This window comes from Aegilops tauschii, chromosome 1 (genome assembly GCF_002575655.3).
Source record: "Aegilops tauschii subsp. strangulata cultivar AL8/78 chromosome 1, Aet v6.0, whole genome shotgun sequence".
Taxonomy (NCBI): Eukaryota; Viridiplantae; Streptophyta; class Magnoliopsida; order Poales; family Poaceae; genus Aegilops; species Aegilops tauschii.
The window spans coordinates 249,222,725-249,236,752 of record NC_053035.3 but is presented as its reverse complement, the minus strand read 5'-3'; positions in this window follow the sequence as shown (position 1 = coordinate 249,236,752).

The window sequence follows — 14,028 nt, the reverse complement described above, 5'->3', positions numbered from 1 at the left end:
CTGACCTATGCCCCCAATCAACGGAAGGTTCCTCAAAAAAATATTTTTCTTAAAATTTTGCCTCTTTTGTTGCCTTTTAGATTTTTATTGGGGAAACTTTTTCTGTGGGCTATCGGATCCATGATGCATTCTCCTTAGCATTTCATGGATATATTTGGTTTTCCCCATTTTTTTACGGACTAAGTCCAACAAAAAAATGGCTTTCCCCTATCGCACTATGCTGTTGATTGAAGTTTCAGCTACCCTAGGACTTGTTGGAGGGCGGCACAATGTGTCGATTTGCAGGTGGAGCGGCTCCTACACCCACATGCACGACACGTACTAGGTGTATGCTTCCGGAGGCAGCGGAGATGATTACTTGGGCACTTCTGAGTATTGAGACCCCGTGCTCTTCATGTTTCCTGGCATGCCCGGTGCTCATAGAGGCTCGCACTCTAGGGAAGACTATAGGAAAAGATCATGGAGGGCTGCCTGACCCAACACAAGTTGGTTTGGTGCGTAGTCACATGGCAACCCTGGGGCGCGTCACCAGAAGATCCAGATAATGTGCTAGAGGGTTTTTCCTAGTCCACAGAGGTGAACAATTGCCTTCCAAGTTCTCAAGGTGGGTCCCTAAGAATCCTGGAAGAATATTCCTCAAGAAGTTTCACCCGAATGTCAAAGCAAGTCCATGAAGTTTGCGGCCAATCAATCATCCGCGTGAGCAATCATAATAAAATTCTAAAATTCGAAGAAGCAAATTCAAGAAAAATCCCAACAGTACAAGAAGCAATCAAGTGGTCCCAAGCAGAAAGGGACCCACTGGAAGGAAGGAGGGAGGTAGCTGTTCACCACCCCTCAATTTGCACGAAGAAAAATCGTCAAGCCGTTGTCCCAAAACCATTTCCCCTAAACCGATCATACTTAAGTTTCTAGGTTCATGAGGCGTGTGCAGGGGGCATGTTGAGTTGTGGGGGCCCTCAGTATGATGATGGGCCAGAGTATGAATTTCTGTTGCCTCTCGGAAGCATCCCGAAACACGGTGTCTTCATACACATACATCGACGCTTATTTAAGTTGTTGAGTTGCAATCGTCAAGGTCTTTCGACGGTTCCCAATGACAAGTCCTTCGGTAGCTTTCTCTGATTTCACGCCTATAGCTGGTGTATAACAGGAAAGCCAACATTAAAAAAACTTTTTTTACTTGCTTTGTTTTGTTCGATGTTTCTTTTTGTGTCTCTCCGATATCTTTGCAGCCATGGTGAGACCCTTCATGATATCATGGGACACATCCCGACATCAAACATCTACATAAACCTACAACGTGGTCGTTTGGGGTGCAGCGATACCGATGCATCCATGACAACGCAGACGACACCCCGGCAACCAATCCTCTACACCCACATGTACGATGGCCGCTGGAAGAAGACATATGTACACTCGTGAAGGTGGCGCCGATTTGTCTCCGCAGCCCCGTCTCCAACAACAATGAAGCATGGGGGCAACGTCATCCCCTCAATTATTCGTAAGGCCGATGGCATCCCGGCGCACCACCAAGAATTGACACCAGGGATGGTGTGACGGTTCGCTCAACGAAGGGGAGTTTTCGACGGTCTACCGATGCCTCACCTACATCAATACAAGGAGATCATGGGAGCAGTGCAACGCGCCAGTGCGGCCAGCGTGAATCTGTGAAACCCTTCAATCAAGTCGGTTGGCACTGTAGCAAGGTGGTCGCGATGAGATTGGCAAATTTTATTTGTTCTTATTTTCAGGCCAAGGCATGTTAAATCGCCATGGAATGAGGACGGGATAAGGTTACCTCGTTGGCTGGCATCATGCTTGTTATACGATCCAGCGAGCTCCCTAGATAACATAAGTGTTGATGGATATACCTACACTAAGATACATTGTTTCTAATGAATCATCTCTGGAATGGCATGCGCGTGGTCACGGAGATAACTCAGAACCGGTTCTTCGGGCTGCATATGAATTATGCGCCATGAAAAGAAAGAGCATTTCATCGAGTCAAGCTCAATTTGCTTCGCATTCAAGCTCGACTCGACGAGGGGGCATTTGTTCGACGAGTTTTTGTGCACCATTGCAGAAAAAAAACCTAATGAGGTTTGATGCAGGCTATATAAGCAAAGGCAAGTCATTATGCAATAACAAAATAATTTTGCATGGCACATGCACGCACATACTTGCATATGGGACATGCATACAATTTGGTGCAACTAATATGCATGTGTGCATGCACAAGTTTGTGGCCACATGTAAGTAGGCGACTTAGCTAGCTTACGTACGTATCTACGTATTCTTGTATGTATATACCGGCAAGCTCGCATCCATATGACCCGAATACCCGCTGTATGTATAGACCATATAATATGAGTATTCAAGTATATGCGACCGGCCATGTACGCATCCGAATACCTTGCGCAAGCTACACTTTGAAAAAAAGAAGCATGCACGGGAGCAGCCGGATGTGTGGTCGTATAATTGGCAAGCTACAAGTTTAGAAAAACAAAACTCAACTGACCTCATCGATTTCTGTTGAAAGTCATGCTTGAAGTGACAAGGAAGGTATTGGTTTGTTTCCTTTTCCTTGTGCAGACTTGGACATCAAGAAGAAGAATAGAAGGAAGGAATTAGCCACGGCTGCGTACAAGCACCAGCCCTCCCATCCTATAAATATAGGAGGAACCATGAACATCAAAGGGGGCCAGGCAAAGACCAAAGGCAGAGAAGACGAGGAGGCCGGCGTACGCCCTCCACGCAAAGACGCGCCCACCATGGTGGCGCTCTTGCCGGGCAGCACACAGGTTGCTTGCCTGTACGGCGGCGAGATGACCAGTCGAAGGGACGGTACGCTGACAAGGAGCCTGCACCTCAGTTCAGCACATATATACATCTATTTCCTTTTGTATGCAGGACAAGATACACATGCACATGCACGATGGTCCAGGAGCAGCATGTCCTGAGCATGGAGGAGGTGTTCGCCACGCGAGTGGGCGCCTAGGAGGACTACACGCTAGTCCTCCAGCCAGTATGATGGCCGCTCTTGGAGACGACATCATTGGCCCTCCATCACGCAGCTTGCTGCCGCTGACTTCTTCAAGCCCACCAAGACGACGGGGCTAATCTTGTACTTCACTGTGCCAAGACGTTGAAGACGACGGCATACTAGCGGTGCTGTCGACGCATAGACCGCTGGACTCCTGGTGGTGGCCTCCCATGGTGATGAGGCCGACGACGTCTACTTTGTCAAGCTGGAGCCCCGGAGGCGCGAGGTTCGCGAGGATGCCGCCGTGGATGGCGACATGGAGCTCGCTAGGACGACGCCCTCGTTTATCTTCATCAGGCTGGCGCAATGGAGGACGAAGGTACGGAGGCTCACGCAAATGCCGCCGCTGTGCCGCGGTGGATCGTGGCGTGGAGTTCGCCAAGACGACGCCAGTGTCAACTTCATCAAGCCGGCGCCATGGAGGACGAAGGCATGGAGGCTCGCGAGGATGCCGCCGCCGTGCGGCGGTGGATGGCGCCACGGAGTTCACAAGACGACACCAATGTCAAAATCATCAACCCTGTGCTGCAAGGATCATGACGGGGAGCTCACAAGGAGGACGCCCGCCATCTACTTCGTCATGCTAGAGCTAGGGGACGGAGGCATCGAGCCCGTTGGGGATGCCGCCGACGTCTACTTCATGAAGATGGAGCCCGGAGGCATGGAGCTCGCAGGGATGCCGGCCGCCGCGTGCCGCGGAGGATGGCGAGACGGAGCTCGCTAGGACGATGCCCATCGTCTTCTTCATCCAGCCGGCGCCATGGAGGTCAAAGGCGTGGGGGCTCGCAACGATGCCGCCACTATGTCGCGGTGGATAGCGGCGCGGAGCTCGCCAAGACGACGCACATCGCCAACATCATCAACCCGGTACCATGGAGGATTGTGGCGTGGAGCTCGCAAGGAGGACGCCAACAACGTCAACATCATCAAGCTGGACCCCAGAGGCGTCGAGCCCGTTGGGGATGCCGCAGACGTCTACTTAGTTAAGATGGAGCCCGGAGGCGTGGAGCTCGCAGGGATGCTGGCCGCCGCGTGCCGTGGAGGATGGCGAGACGGAGCTCACTAGGACAATGCCCGTAGTCTTCTTCATCCAGCCAGCGCCGTGGAGGTCAAAGGCGTGGAGGCTCGCAATGATGCCACCGCTGTGCCGCGGTGGATAGCGGTGCGAAGCTCGCCAAGACGACACCAAAGCCAACATCACCAGGCCGGTGCCATGGAGGACGGAGGCGTGGAGCTTGCAAGGACGCCGCCGTCGTGCCGCGGTGGATGGCGGCGCGGAGCTCGCCAAGACGACGCACATCGCCAACATCATCAACCCGGTACCACGGAGGATCATGGCGTGGAGCTCGCAAGGAGGACGCCATCGGCGTCAACATCATTAAGCTGGACACCAGAGGCATGGAGCCCGCAAGGATGTAGCCATGTGCCGCGGAGGACAACAAGGACATGGTGCTCACCAGGATGACATCTGTCATCAATATCATCAAGCTAGTGCCACAGAGGACGGAGGCATGGAGCTCACAGGACGTCACCACCAATGTCTACCTTGTCAAGATGGAGCCCGTGACCCGGAGACATAAAGATGACACACGCCCTCGGCGCTGCCCACAACATGGAGCCCGCGATGCGAAGAAGATGGCGACACACAGCGATCTCCGTGGCCCAAAGCCCATGAAGACGAGGCGAGATGGCGAGGAGGGGACATGGCTTCACCAACACTAAGTTTCGATGGCCCCGTGAGGCAGTGTCCTTTGTCTTGACGGACTGCTGTAAACTCGGCGTTCAGCCAAGAAGAGGTGCCAACCACACCGGCATTGCCGTTACGAGCGAGCGTTGGTTTTACACCAACGCCAGTCTCCATAAGAATACTCCCATGAGGCGAACCCCTTGCGTACCCCAACGAAGCTGCTACATCATCAAGAAGTCCGAGCAAAGCAGGACCCATGCAACTTCAACATCGATACATCAAAGCTGTCAAGGCCGAGGAGGCGCGACGGCGAGGGCGGACATGGCTAGCACAAAGCCATGTTTTGAGCGGCACGTGTACTGACGAGGACACGGGCTTTGCCGCTGCTCACACTACACACACACCATCATCATCATCATGCATGGAGAACTCGAAGCAAAGACGACGAAGACGACCACACGGCTTAATCGGAGGTATCTCGCGAAGCAACTCGCGGGAGTAATTAACTGGGAGCTTTTCGAGGCCGCGAGAACCAGAGACTGCAATCGCTACAGTCAGGCAGGCCGCGCTAGTAGGCCATGGAGCGCATTCCTTTTTATGGGATCTTGTAATTTTGTTTACCCGATGAGATTAATAAAATACTTGCTTCCCATACCTTTTTTGTGTACTACGGTACACTAGCACGCCCGCACACTTTTCTTTTCCCCGGTGCATGAGAGAGATCAAACACCTCCTCTTCCCTTCTAATGGAGCACAATAAGATTTTTCTCGTGTCAAATAATTGAGCATAATGGGCTAGGGATAACTTATTTTAGCGTTGATATTTTGGAAGACATGGTTGCTTGTTGATATGCTTGAGTATTGAAATTCTCATGTCAAAACTAGACTATTGCTTTGAAGCATATAAAAGTCCAAATGTCCATGCTACAAAGAAAAGAATATGTGATGAGCATGTTAGGTAGCATTCCACGTGAAATTTTTTGTTTGTATCATCTACTACTCGAGGACGAGCAGGAATTAAGCTTGGGGATGCTGATATGTCTCCAATGTATCTATAGTTTTTGATTGTTCCATGCTGTTATATTACCATTCTTGGATGTTTTACAGTCATTTTATAATCATTTTATATTGTTTTTTGTCCTAACCTATTGACATAGTGCCCAGTGCCAGTTGTTGTTTTCTGCATTTTTTTACATCGCAGGAAATCAATACCAAACGTAGTACAAATGCAGCGAAACTTTTTATGGATTTTTTTGGACCAGAGGACATCCAGTGGGCCAAAGAAGTACCGAGGTGAGCACAAGACACCAGGGCGCGCTTAGAGGCCCAGGCGCGCCCTGGTGGGTTGTGCCCACCTCAGTGGCCTCCCGCACCGCCTCTTTGCTCTATAAATACCTCAATATTCCAGAAACCCTAGGGTAGTCGACGAAAATCAATTCCAGCCGCCGCAAGTTCCAGAACCACCAGATCCTGTCTAGACACCATCATGGAGGGGTTCATCATGTCCATTGGTGCCTCTCCGATGATGCTTGAGTAGTTCTTTGTAGACCTACAGGTCCGTAGTTAGTAGCTAGATGGCTTCCTCTCTCTCTTTTGATTCTCATTACAATGGTCTCTTGGAGATCCATATGATGTAACTCCTATTGCGGTGTGTTTCTTGGGATCCGATGAACTTTGAGTTTACGATCATATCTATCTTTTTATCCATGAAAGTTATTTGAGTCTTCTTTGATATCTTATATGCATGATTGCTTATAGCCTCGTATTTCTTCTCTGATATTTGGGTTTTGTTTGGCCAACTTGATCTATTTATCTTGCAATGGGAAGAGGTTCTTTGTGATGGGTTCGAGCTTACGGTACTTGATCCCAGTGACAGAAGGGGAACCGACACGTAATAGATCTTGTCTACATCATGTCATCGTTCTTATTGCATTACTCCGTTTCTCCATGAACTTAATACACTAGATGCATGATGGATAGCGGTCGATGTGTGGAGTAATAGTAGTAGATGCAGGCAGGAGTCGGTCTACTAATCTTCGACGTGATGCCTATATAATGATCATTGCCTGGATATCGTCATGATTATTTGTAGTCCTATCAATTGCCCAACAGCAATTCGTTTACCCACCGTTTGCTATTTTTCTCGAGAGAAGCCACTAGTGAAATCTACGGGCCCCGGGTCTCATCTTTATTATATTTGCCTTCGCGATATATTTTTATTTGCTTTTATTTCATATTTTTATCACGTCCACTTGCCAATTTCTGGAGCCGTTGCCCGAAATGGATTGACAACCCCTTTAACACGTCGGGTTGCGAGTATTTGTTATTTGTGTGCAGGTGTCGTTTACGTAGTGTTGCTTGGTTCTCCTACTGGTTTGATAACGTTGGTCTCATCGCGAGGGAAATACCTACCGTTGGTGTTTTGCATCATCCCTTCATCTTTGGGGAAATACCGACGTAGTTCTAGCAGACATCAATATCACTCTTTTAGTGGAATATCTTGGTTAAAAAAAGGTTGAAATGAGTGTAAAAATATCACTCATCAACTCCCCCAAGCTTAAACTTTATCATTCTTGAGCAACATAGAGAGAAATCTGAATCATAAGGAACTCAGTTGTTTAAACTGAAATAACGAGAAGGTTTTGGTTCACTTACGATCGGTATTCCTAGATAACCCTCTTCTATTGACCTGAAAAGTTATCATGGATATATCGGTGGCATGGTTATAGTGCAAGTGTTAGTGAAGTAAAGATAGTCAATACAAAGTTTCTTATCTACTAGATAAAACAACTTTGCAACACTTCATTTCATTTAATCTAGACACCACTTCAATGATGGGAATGCACGGAAGAGTTTATTAAGATAGGGCCATCAAAACATAAGTTAGGAAGTAGGAAGCATGTAGTGAAACATGATGCGCAAGTTCTCTTGAACACACCCACAATTGTTTCTTCCTCTAGGCTCTTAAACACTTTGTTTCAAGCATTGTTTGTTGGAACTTTGATTGTCACATGAAGGATATTATTCCAAATAAGTGATCATGCATGGGTTTTCGTTGTGGCTTAATGTTTGGGAACTATGAACCTTTAGCAATAATGTCTCTTTTGAGCTCTTTTGACCAGTCCCCTTTATTTACCACACACACCCATTCAATAGGAAGCCGAATAATATCCGTTCGAAGTGTTCCCACTACGTATGGTAACAAACTCATAGCCAAAATCCGAGCTATCACTCTTGGTGGATCGTTCATTGGCCAGCTGAGTCCTCAGCATAACATCAAGAAGGGTGACGGAGCCACATTTACACACGTAAACACACATAGAGTAGCAAAGGCCATGGTACCAGCCAGATACTGTAATACCATGTTGAGATATACAACACTAATTTTTGGTATAATCTCACCCACCTTTCAACTAGCTTTCTCTACACAATTTAACCCACAAGTGCTATCAAGTCCACTAAAATTAAATACATGGGGTTGAGCATGTTCAAACATCACTTCCCTACCATTTCTCAACTACCAAGTCTTGGAAGACTTTCTCTTGTGCAAAGTTTTACTTGGTTAATTTCATTTCATTTTCAAAAGTGTCCCACGGCAAGTCTTAGTTGTCTAAACTAAAGAAAACAAAGGCTACAATATTATTTCAGATACTAGAGCAAAACCTTTGTATCAACTATCAAGACTTACTCTCATCCACACATATTACACATACTACTACTACATCTACTCTAATTATCCAAGTGCAAAAGATAGGGGTCGTAGGACATACCTTCACGGTTGCGAATTTACACACTTCTCTTCCGTACACTTCCATTCCTCATTGTCCTGGGATAGATCAACTACCCTGAAAAAATGCAAATGAACTCCAAGGGGCTAAATAAGAACAAGAGAGAAGCAAAGCAAAGCATATTCTATTCTTTTTGGTTTTGGGGTTTTTGAAAACTAACTTGCAACCGGAAAATCACAAAGGCAAAAACAAATAAAAAGCAAAAGCAAAGTGTTGGAACAGACCAACACGAGTATTTTGAAGCTCCTTGAGCTTAAGTACAACCTCATTACAATTTATTCAAATACCGCCACATCTTGATGTAGAAATGGTGATAACCTCCCCTAAAGCTTAAGCTCTTGCAAGCCCAAACCAGCGAGATCATTGAACGGTTGGTCAGGAGCCCACTCTTGGCTCTAGTTGGAGAAGCTCATATTCATGTAGGCGGACGTGCTCCTCAGGGACGATGCGGGGTTTCTCATATAATCAATAGAGCCCTAAAGATTGTTGAGGTCCGCGTAGGTGGTGTGGTCTTGCTGGGGCTGATCTTCCTCTTTGTCGGTGGCGAGTTCTTCTTCATCTACTTGTTCAGGTCCTGGCCCTTCTTGGTCAAAAGTTGCATCTCCTTCCTATGCAACATAATGCAATTGTCCATTCTCGATGGAGAAATGGTTAGGCATAGGTGTAGGCAAGGTTGGAAAAAGCGGTAGGCGTAAGCGAGGCGGTTGGCCTTCGCCTAGTGCCTAGGCGGTGCTTAAGCGCCCTAGGCGCAGCCTAGGCGGTTATGTAATTTTCACTATCGGTGTGTATATGTGGTTATTATATGTGTATTTTAATAATTTAGGGCATATAAGTATGTTAACTACCAGTACTATGAATCGAATATGGCCCTTTTGGCATATGAGTGCAATATGGCATGATTTCTCGCTTGGGTAGAGAATTTCTTACTTCCTCTGCCAGGACTTCTGCTTATGCCCTAGGCGAGGCGTTTGGCCATTGCCTAGCGCCTAGGCGTGCCTAAGCGCCTCCTAGGCACTGCCTTTTCCAACAGAGGGTGTAGGTAACAAGTATGCCACTCCAGGAATTTTGATACAATGATGGGCATTATGAACTACTACAATACCAGCTCTAGTAAGAACACAAATGTTAACAAGGGTGTTACCGACAATGGGATGGAGGTGACTATAGACATGGCCAAGGGAGTTGGCCAACATGATGATAACTCCTCCACACACGATATCTCCTTGTGCATGATTGGCTTGATGCACGAGGTGGAGTAAAAGTATTGCCCCTAAGTTGGGCGAATAACCGACGTCCAGGTTTGTTGCTTTCCCAAGAACTAGCATGTTCTTATCATTCACCTTAGAAACTTCTCCTCGTGCCTGCAACAAGTTAGTGATAACATAGTAGAAATAATGTATAGTAGGACTTTCAATGCAACTGGCTCTTTGCTTAGAGCCACGATGACTCATTCTAAGAAAGGATTGCCTTGGGTGCGGGTCAGTGAAATCATAAACATATCTAATATCAGCATCATTGTTGGGGAAGCCAACATAATTACACCACTCAACAAAAGTGATGTTAATGTCTTGGTCAAGAAGACGGAAAGTGATCCTCTCGTCCTCACATACACTTGGCACTAATCCAACATTGTGCGAGAGAGTACTAAGAAACTCAGGTGTCAATCGTTCATAAGTCTCACATCCTTGATAAACAAAATGGTGCAACCCTGCATAATGACAAAGCAAATTAAAATCATGAGTGATACCTAGATTGGCAAGAGTATTCGCACAAGCCCATTTGGTTGGTTTGATCTTCCTTGTTGTGAGCTTTTGGAACTTCTTCCTTGCTCCACGGTCGGTGAAGACGATCCCCTGAGTGAAAACTTGTTGTGGTTGCGCGCTGGATGAACTTGAGCGTACACGAGAAGACCTCCGTGTAAACATCTACAAAACAATTTTTCAGTCAAACATAATAAAATAATAATGATCCTACGGTAATCACATCATCATACTCCTCTAAAAACATCAACAAACCCTTGCCAAACTCAAGTTTGAATCAAAAATATGCATCTACTTGTCATGACAATGCTAGGCATGTAGAACACGGATTCGCAAAAAATAAGTTGGGGATCGGAGGAGAAACATACCGTAGACCGATCACACAGAAGGATTCAAACTGAAAACGAACGAGTAGAGAGATCGGGCAAAGTTTTACTAGGGTTTGGAGAGGTTTGGAGGAAGAAGAATAAGAAAAGAGAGAGATGGGGAGAAATACCTCCTTCCTCGGGCTTATTGGAGCAACCAGGGTTCCAAACAACCACTCATGCGAGCGTAAGCGCCCGCATGGAATGACGTCGTTCTCCCTGATCACTTACCCCCACCCGTGCATAGACGAAATGACCGCTGGAACGGGCGTTGGCATCCATTTTGAATGTCGTCGTTCGTTTTGTTCTTTTCATGCTTCTGGTCGAGGATGTCAAATGACCGCTCGACCGGGCGTGTGCGTCCGTTTGGAACGCCGTCAAACGCTCTGGACTCGTAGGTGGTTTCTTCAGACAATCAAAACAACCGCAAAAATGAGCGTGTGCGCCCGTTTGAAATGGCATCCTTCACTTTGTTGTCACTGTTGTTTTGCGCTAGAACCCCCTACAGGTCAAACGACCGCCCATACGACCATTGCGGTTGCAGGAAGGGCTGTCTTCTGGTCTATTTCTTCTGAAACTTGGATTTTGCTTTGTTTCATGCGTTGTTAGTTCCACAGCAATACGTAGACACATATCCATGCATTCAAACATCTACTAGCATATAAATCATCTTGCACAAGGCTAAGCCTTCATTAGAAAAACTCTTCCAAACTAACTTCTTCACATGGAACTTCAATCACTCTTTTATTTAAAACAAAATAAAAACTTACTTGTCTACTTTATTCACGTTGGCTGCCTCCCACGAAGTGCTTGTTTTCGGTCGGATAGCTCGAACATAGTGATGATCAAGGTGGTGCTAGAACACCGAGACCATAGCTTCTGGCATTCAGAATGATAGCTCCTCCTGTGTAGGTCTTCAATTTATTTTTCCTAGGAAAATGCCTTATAAAGGGATCTTTCGCTGGTAAATCTAAATGAACATTTCCCTCAAACACATTTATCACAACTTTAATAGTCCTTAGAAAAGATCTATCAAGAATTATAGGAGCAACTGGATCTTGAGGCATATCTACTATAACTAAATCAATCATGACAAGGCAATCATTAATTTGAACTATGACTCCATGCTTAATGTGTACTGCCTGAGCAGTAGAATTAGCCATATTAAATATAATCTCAGTTCTAGCATAAGAACCAAGATTAAGACTATCATAAACAGATTTGGGGATAGTGGAAACACTTGCCCCTAGATCACATAAAGCACTGAACTTATTAAGTCCTATCTCAATCTCTATAGTTGGTTCAAAAGCATCCTCTTGCTTAGCTGGTAACTTACTGAATAACTTTTTTCTTTCATCATCAAGTTCATGTACCTTGGTTGCAACATGTTCAACAAAGACATTATATGCCTCATCACTAGGTACCTCCAGTAGTGGATACTTCATGTATATCATCTTGACAAAATCTATAACGATATAACTGTACTCTGGCACATGACAAGTACCTCACCTTTCTCTTTGTTGCTTCTTACCATTTTGACTTCTTCAACCGGGTTAGGCTCTGGTTTACAGCAAACTTGGCCAAAATCAAGGTTTGGCTTTCTACTATCTTTGCCACCTGTGCCTCCATATTCTTGGATCTGGCCTCAAGTATTTGCACATCATTTTTTAGTCGAACAACCTTACCGGTAAATTGACCGAGTAAGTTATCATGATTGTTCAAGATATTCTTGAAGTTTTCATTCTGCTCTGTCTGGATAGCAATAAAACTTTTAAGGGTTTCTTCAAGAGTATTTCTATTATTACCATTAGCTCCGCAAAAATTATTTGATGCCCCTCCATTATTCGGATAAGGATGTTTAGGAGCATAACTATTGTTTGTCCAATTGGGATTATAGCTATTACGAGCAATAAAACTCACATCACTAGTATCTTCATCAGTGATGGCATTGATGTTTGATACATCTCCATTGTATCTATAATTTATGAAGTATTCATGCCATGTTTAGAACAATTTTATATGGTTTTGGTATGATTTGCACGGAACTAACCCGGACTGACGTTGTTTTCAGCAGAACTACCATGGTGTTGTTTTTTGTGTGCAGAAATGAAAGTTCCCCAAATGAGCTGAAACTTTTTGATGATTGTTTTTGGAACAAAAGAGACACCCGAAGCTTCGTGGGAGGGCCAGAAGAGCCACCAGGCGGGAACAACCCACCAAGGCGCACTTAAGCACAGGCGGGAGTCGCCCCTTTTAAAGTCAGTATTTATGCGGCGCGCCTGAGGGGCCCGTCTTGCCCCAGTGGGTTGTGCTCACCTCGAAGCCCATCTTCGTGTGAAACAGACACCAAAAAATCCTATAAATAGAAAAACCTTCAGAAATAACGCTAGATCAGAAGTTCCACCGCCGCAAGGCTCTGTAACCAAGAAAAACCAATCTAGACCCCATTCCGGCACCCTGCCAGAGGGGGAAATCATCACCGGAGGCCATCTTCATCATCCCGGTGGCCACCATGATGAGGAGGGAGTAGTCCACCCTCGGGGTTGAGGGTTTGTACCAGTAGCTATGTGTTTAATCTCTCTCTCTCTCCTGTTCTTGAGATGTCACGATCTTGATGTATCGCGAGCTTTGTTAATATAGTAGGATCATATGGTGTTTTCCCCTCTGTATCTTGTTGTGAATTGAGTTTTCCCTTTGGGATTTCATTTTATCGGATTGGATACTTTTATGGATTTGAGAACACTTGATGTATGTCTTGATATGAATACCCGTGGTGACAATGGGGTATCATGTTGATTCACTTGATATGTGTTTTGGCACTCAACTCACAGATTCCTGAGGTGACATTGGGGTAATCTATGCATAGGGGTTGATGCACATTCTCGTCTTTGTTTCTCCGGTAGAAATCTTGGGGCACTCTTTGGGGTTCTTTGTGTTGGATTTAGTATTATGAATCTGAAATTGTTTGATGCATATCGCGTAATCAACTCACAGATACTCGCGGTGACATTGGAGTATCCAGGTGACATTAGAGTTGGTTGATGGGTATCATATGGTGTTATTTTAGTACGAACTCTTGGTTAGATCGATCGGAAAGAATAGTTTGGTGTTATTTTATTATGAACTCTAGGATAGATTGATCGGAAAGAATAGCTTTGAGGTGGTTTCGTGCCCTACAAACAATTTATTCTTATGTTCTCCTCTAGATAGGAACTTCGGAGTGATTCTTCATCGCACGTTGAGGGATGGTTATATGATCCAATTATATTAGCATTGTTGAGAGATTGCACTAGCGAAAGTACAGACCCTAGGCTTCATTTTCAAGCATTGCAATACCGTTTGTGCTCTGTTTTATCAATTTCTAACTTGCTGTTTTCTATTG